This window comes from Miniopterus natalensis, chromosome 11, assembly GCF_054644295.1.
Source record: "Miniopterus natalensis isolate mMinNat1 chromosome 11, mMinNat1.hap1, whole genome shotgun sequence".
NCBI classification, from domain to species: Eukaryota; Metazoa; Chordata; class Mammalia; order Chiroptera; family Miniopteridae; genus Miniopterus; species Miniopterus natalensis.
In genome coordinates this window covers 77,375,765-77,380,992 of record NC_142091.1, presented here as the reverse complement: position 1 = coordinate 77,380,992, position 5,228 = coordinate 77,375,765, and positions in this window count along the sequence as shown.

The following is a 5,228-nucleotide window of genomic DNA, read 5'->3' as shown; positions in this document are numbered from 1 at the left end:
CATGTCACCTCCACGAGGCCGTCCTCTGGGCTCCGCGCCGGACACCGGGCCACGGAAGGCAGCTGCGTGGACCTGCCCTCTCCTCTCCTGCTGCTGCGGCTGCCCGGCGGGAGGCCCTGCCCACCGCCCTGCCTCCGTCCACCCGCCTGCGCGGCGCTCTGCCCGGTTTCCGCTCCGCATGGCCACGGGAGGAGGACCTGGCTCCGAGGGGAAGCCGCCTCCAGCCCGCCAACCAGACTTGCAGTGACTAGAGCCCTCGGCAGGTGCAGCCTCCAGGGCGGGCCCGTGCTGGGCGAAGCGGCCCCGAGGTGGGCAGCCACCTGGGGTGCTCTGGCCTCTCCTCGGCCCCTCCCCCTGCAGCGCCCCTCCCCCGCCCACCCTCACCTCCACTCGCCCACCCTGCTGCTGGCTGGCGCCCGGTCTCCTGGCCCCGGCTGCAGGTGCTCTCAGCCTGCGTCCATCCCGGCCCCGGTGGAACTGGGCCCGGAGGCAGCAGCCGGCTGAAGAGATCAGTATTATTTATTTGCTGTTTTAACTTATTGAGTTTCTTTACTTCTCTGTTCAGGGAAGAGGCAGCAGCAGCATCTTCCTGCCGTCTGTCTGTCTGTCTGTGTCTCGGGCAGGGTGGGTCTGGGCCCAGGTGCCCTGAGGACGGAGCCGCTGGGGCGCGGGGGGCAGGCCGGTGGGTGCACTCCGGGCAAGCTACTGTAAACTTTAAAGAATTCCTGCAAGATATTTTTATAAACTTTTTTTCTTGGTTGTTTTTGGAAAAGGGTGTGGGGGAGGGGAGCCGCTGGGCAGGGCTAGGTTTTGTGTTTGGTTCTTGCTCTTGGTTCTTTCTACACACACACATATATATATTTAAAGAACGGCGCGGTCCGCTCCTGGGCAGAGGCAGCTCCAGCCCCGTGGGTGCCGCCGCCCAGGGCCCCTCTGCCAGGCCCGGGATGGGGACCCTCTCGGCTCCGTGTCTGAGAGCAGGGTAGGAGGAAGGCCCAGAGCTGGCCCCACCCCCTCACAGGACGGCAGGGGCACCGCGGGGTTTTTTTATTAAAATGACAAAAAGTGAAAAAAAAACATAGCCAAGGACAGAGCGTCAGCGGCGTCCTCTGCGGTGTTCTCTGTCCTTGGAGAGGTCGACGGGGCGGCCGCCTCGCTCTGCCCGTCCCCAGCTTCTGCTTGTGTTTCTCCCCGTGGGTGCGGCCCTCCGGGCGGCAGGGCCCCGAGGTGTCGAGGGTGCCGGCGCCGGGCCCGGGGCCGGAGGGCAGGTCTGATTGCATGCCTCGCTGTAACGGGTCCCCGTCGCTTCTGGTGTCCCCCCGCGCCTCCCGCCCGCCCTCCAGCCGAGGATAGATTTTAACGCTCCTGTTACACGGGCCCCACCACAGCTGGGGGTTCCACCCATAAGAACAATTAAACGCCTATTACAGCAAAGCCACAGGGACAGGCGGGGCCGCCCAGGCGGGACGCGAAAGCAATATCTCTGTCAGCCTTCCTCTTTTGTACCTGGACACACGCAGACGTCACGGAAACGGACAAGCCCCGCCCGTGTACCCCTGTCAGATAACTGTGAGCAACTTTAGTTCTGGAACAATAAACTCCTTCAGTAAAGACACCGACGCGTCTCGGTCCGGCGGGCGGGCGGGGCGGGACGCGGGACGCCCGGGATCGGCGGCTCTGGCCCCCGCGGTGCGCGGCTCGGGCTCTGCCGGGGTGGGTTGGGCCGCCTCCCGCCTCGACTGGAGGACAGGCCGCTGTGGGGGTCGGGCGTCCCCGTGGGCTGTCCCCAGCCTTAGCTGGAGGACCCGCTGGGCTGGGCCGGTGGGAGGGGAGGCCCAGGGACATGGGGAGGCATCGCCCGAGGGGGGTGAGGAGCCCCACCCCCTGCTTGACCACGGCCTCTGCTGCCACCTGGACACTTCAGGGTGGCACCTGGCACCTGGACTTCTTCCTGGAGGAACCTTCTTTTTAGCCCTTTTTCGGGAAGAGGCGGAAGGGGTGCTGTAGCCCAACCCTGGAAGCCAAGGGGGGCATCCCAGCCACACCCACAGCTTTGCCAGCCAGGTGGCGGGCACCTGGACCATGCCCCATCCGGCTGCCCCTCTGCTGCTGCACCACGAAGGGCAGGCCCCGCCCACGGTGAGGGCAGCGCCCACCCAGGGACCCGCTGCAGAGCCACGCGACGGGCAGAGCAGCTGGACGAGGTGTCCACATGGAGACCACGCCACCCTTGGAGCTCCCAGACACGCACACTGCCCCACGCGTGAGGATCGGGCACAGCCTGGCCCTGGGGCTCGCTTGGGGACCGACTTGGCACTCGCCAGGTCCCCAGGGCCGGCCCTGCAGCTGTGGTGGGGGCGTCCTGTGCCTGGTGCCACGTCAGCACTGTCCCCGTCACCTGCCCTGCATGGCAATCAAACCCGTTCCCAGACAGTGCCACAGGTCCCTGGGGCAGAATCCGACCTGAGTCCTGCCCTCACCTCCTGCACCACCTGCTGCAGGGTGGCCCCAGGGCGGGCACCTGGCTCCTCTGGCTGAGTGGGGAGCTGCTGACAGCTGGGCTGCTCCCTGCCTCTGAGGGAAGTGGGTGCCCAGGGGTGCCCTGGAGACACAAGGGCTCCACTGCAATCACTGGACTGTGGAGCGTCCGGTCAACTTCAGCTCAAAAAATAGGTTGAAGGAATTTGGCTGCTACACACCCTCAGGGCACAGGATTACCTGGCTCCTGGGCTCCCGGGCTCCCGGACGCTGGCCGAGGGGTCTCCTGACTGTGCTCTGGTTCTACTTTACTGGAGGAGCAGGGGACACATGCAGACCTCCCCTCGTCCCCCACCCAGCCGGACACACACAGACCTCCCCTCATCCATCCCCTTCCTGGCTGGACGCACCAGGGCCTCCCCTGTCCCCCACCTGGCCCTCGGGGCGTCTGCAGTCCGGGGAGCTGGCCTGCTGGGGGCACGGTTGGAGTCCCAAGAGAAACAGTCACAGGACCCCGATGGGCCTGCCCGCTCTCCGCCCACCCACACCGCCCTGCCCAGGGGGAAGGGCCCCGTCCTGCAGCCCCACGTCTGACACCAGCTCTCTGCTGGCTGTACCAGGAACCAGGCCAAACACCGTAGTACTGGCGCTCACCGACACGAAATTAAACTAGAGGCAATAAAAACCAACACGGGACTCGCCAGGCGCCACTTAGGAGCGCGTCACACTGAGCGCTGCGCCGACGGGCCTCACGCACCGTGGGGCAGGAATTAACCGTAGGAAGGAGCACGGGGGTGGCGAGGCGACCTCAGGCCCAGCTCCCCGGTGGTAACGGGACCGGCACATTCCGGATGCCTGCACGGCCGGGACTGGCAGCCGCAAGCTGGGGACCAAACTGACCGCGGTACGTCCACCGAAGCCAGGCGGGGCTGGGGGCCGCGCGGGAGGGGAAGAGTGTGACGTGTGTCCCCCCAGGGGCCGAGCGCCAGCAGGTGGCACAGGCAGGGCAGGCACAGGGAGAACTGCCCGCCCAGAGCCCGCCCTCACGGTCCAGGTTCCCAGTGGGCTGTAGGCGCAGAGGGCCACACGGCTCCGGGCTGGAGACAAGCGGTCCCTGGAACCACGAGGCCTCGGGAGGTGGAGAGGGAGGGGGAGCCTCCAAGTCCCACAGGGGGAGGGCGCTGCAGAGCGATGCCCACACACACCTCCCATGCCAGGAGCCACTGCTGCAGGGGCCTGGCCCTCCCCGCCTGGTGGTTCAGTGCCCTCACCCCGGGCCCAGCGCCCGCCTTCGCTGAATTCTCCTTCACACTGCCCTTTCCTGTGCTCAGCCGGGGCAGGGGGAGGTCAGAGGGGGGGAAGCGGGTGGCCAGTGGTGACTGTGAGGGGGAAGGCAGCCGGGATGGGCAGGGGAGGAAGTGCTGAGCCCCCGGGGGCCCCTACAGACACAACCGTGTTCCCTGGCTGCTCTGAGTGCCTTGGGACAGCACATTTATCTTACATTCTCGAGCTCAAAACCTGGCCTCAGGGGCTAAAATCAAGGTGGTCAGGGCTGGTCCTCCGGGGGAGACACCATTTCCTGCTGTTTTCCAGCCTCCAGAGGCCCTGCCCTCCACCCTCCCAGCCAGGAGCCTCAGGCTGGGTCCTGGGCCGCGTCTCACTCTCCCTCCTGGTCCAGCTCTGAGACCTTTGGGGACACTGGGCCCAGACACTAGACCCTCAGGCTGGGTCCGGGGCGGCCTGACTCCTGTGTGTCAGGGCTGAGGGCACTGCTGAGAGGAGCAGCCCCGACGCAGGGAAGGGGGGAGGCTGCCCGGCTCCCCTGGGCTTTAACCAGGTGGGGCCCTCGTGGGGAGGAGCCAGGCTGTGAAGGTGAGGCCCCCAGGGTGCACCTCGATCTTCTGGGAGCCCCAGGGCTGTCAAGGGTGGCAGTTCTCAGGGACCAGCAGGGGCAGAGAAGGTCTAGGGAGGCGGATGGGGGTGGCTCGGGTCCCCAGTCCAGCCGGGGCGGGTGGTGGTGCCAGGAGAGCAGAGAAGGGCCCCGTAAGCCACAGGGCCTTGTGTAGCAGCCAAGCTTCAGAGCCGGGGGCCACCAGAGGGCCCCCGTGGAGAGCACAGGAGCCCCATCAAACAGGGAGACAGACACCAGGGCTGGGGGCCCCCACCATTTAAGGGGTACATGGGGGTGAGCGTGACTGAAACCACCCACCAGAAAAGGCTGCCCTGCATCACCAGGTGTGACATGAGACAGGGTGGGGGACCTGCCAGAGCCCCTCCTCTCCGCCCACAGGAGCAGGACAGGCTCTAGGGTTCCGTTTAGGGCACACAGCCCTGCCCCGTTCCCCCTGCCCCGCCAGGTGTATGCACTGCCCCCTCCCGACCTCCTGTGCCCCCCGGCAGGGCTCCTGCAGTGCCGGCCCTGTCAGGCTGGAGGGAAGCCACCCGGCCTTTTCCTGCCCACGCTCTAGGGTCCTGCCACCTGCATGGAGAGGCCCAGCACAGGTTGTGGACCAGGCCGTCCGGGGATGTGACACAGGTGTGCCCGCCCTCCCGTGGCCCTGCTGCAGACCACGTGCACCGTTGGCCACAGCCTCTCAGCCCCGAGGCCACACGGAGGGACCTGGCCCCTGGGTCGTGCAGGAACACGGGTGGGTGGGGTGGGGTGGGGTGGGGGGACAAAGGGAGGGAAACAGACCACCCTGAGCACGGGTCCCGGAGACGCTGAGGACACACACAGGCGCTGACCTGAG